The following is a 1850-nucleotide window of genomic DNA, read 5'->3' on the forward strand; positions in this document are numbered from 1 at the left end:
TGTTTTGAAGAAGTCTTTTTGCTGACAAGATATTAATAGAATGATTTTCTATGTACGAATCACTTATTATAAACCATATACAACATGTGAAACAATTGAACACACACACTAGAATGAAGAGAGGATCCACAGGTAGAGCAATGCATGTGTTCAAAGTTAACTTTCTATATAAAACTCAACAATTTGTAGAATAAATTGTTAGAAACACATAAAATCAATCTTCATATGATGCATGAACAAACGTGGAATTAACAAACACTTAAAGGATGGTATTTACCACTTTCACTTATATATCCATCCTCGTACTTGATCAATTGTGAGAAAACCCTACTCATCCCCAGACTACTTTGTGATCACCAAAATTTGAATTCTCGATCTTAGCAGCAGAAAAATTGGCATCAACATGACTAATAGAATTGACTTGTGAAGAGCTCTCACCAAGAGAGGTGGTACTGTTTTCTTCCGAATCATCTTGAATGACAGGCTCTTGAAGATGAAGTGCATACTCTAGATTCCACAACACATGACCCATAGATGGTCTATCCACCTCATAACCAGCTAAGCATTTCTCCGCTGTTTCTCCAAACTTCATGAGGGAATTTGGTCTTATTTTGCCAATAAGATTGGGATCTATGATTTGTTCCAGTTGTCCCTTATTCTGCCACTTCAATGCCCATTCAGCTATGTAGACAGGCCTAGCACAAATAACTTCACATAAAATACCACCAAAAGAATAAATATTAGAATTTTCTGTCAGCCGTTGCCTCATAAAATATTTGAGGTCAAGATAGCCCATAGTTCCTTTCACGTTTGTGCTAATATGCGTTTGAGTTTGATCAAGCTCAGTCCCTGCCTTGGATATTCCGAAATCAATAATTTTTGCCACAAAATTCTCATCAAGCAATATTGTTTGTAGACTTGACATCACGATGTATAACTACACTGGTATGAAGGTAGTGCAGACCTCTGGTTACTCCAATGCATATCTCCAATCTCTGCTCCCAGCTCATACTGGGTAGACATAGATCTGAGCCATACAAATGGCTCTAGAGGTTCCCATTCTCCATGTACTCATAAATTAGAATCATCTCATTATTTTCACCACATTATCCCATCCATGAAACCAGATGCGGATGGAGGAGCTGCGACAGCATTTCAATTTCTGTTCAGAACTCTCCAATACCTTGTCGAGACTTAGAATTACCACTTTTCAAGGCCACCTCTGTGCCATCACACAAAACACCCATGTAAGCCTTCCTAAAGCCACCCACTCCAATGAGAAACTTCTCATCAAAAATTTTCGTTGTTTCCTGCAAATCTACAAAAGGAATTTGACTCCTTTCAACAGGAATCTGATGACTCAAGTTTGAAGCATCATTTATGAATGTTGTTTCCTTGGAATAATTTCTTCCCATAAATAGATATAGTAATCCAAATCCTTGACCTAGGCAATCTAGTCCTCACTATTTTATTAACCAAAAATCACATAGAGTCAAATTTTAAAACATATAACTGAACAAAGAAAATAAGCAATGATATAATATAAACATGATATAGATACTGAATACTTAGTTAACTGAAAGCAATGACCAATTTATAACATGATGAGACTGAATACTGAATATACTGATGCATGGTCAATGCAATAGAATCTAACTGAACTATGGAAGCTATTAATAACCGATAATAAAACCACATGAGCTAAATGTGGAGTCCGATGTATATGCCCCATCGAGAGGACCCAATACACCCGGCCAAAGGTGTAGAGGCATGCTGGCGTGATTACTAAAATGATGTCCACATAGGGACTTACAACCTATGTGGCTAGTAGTTCTGGGACTGTTTGGGTA

The 1850-nt window shown here is 37.1% G+C and overlaps 1 pseudogene; it reads right to left on the bottom strand.

Moving 5' to 3' along the window:
* Positions 1 to 248: 248 nt before the first annotated feature.
* On the bottom strand, positions 249 to 1415 carry LOC125828332 (receptor-like protein kinase HERK 1; annotated as a pseudogene).
* Between the last annotated feature and the right edge of the window lie 435 nt (positions 1416 to 1850).

The sequence above is a fragment of the Solanum verrucosum genome, unplaced genomic scaffold, assembly GCF_900185275.1.
Source record: "Solanum verrucosum unplaced genomic scaffold, falcon-dt-bn FXZP01000048.1, whole genome shotgun sequence".
Taxonomy (NCBI): Eukaryota; Viridiplantae; Streptophyta; class Magnoliopsida; order Solanales; family Solanaceae; genus Solanum; species Solanum verrucosum.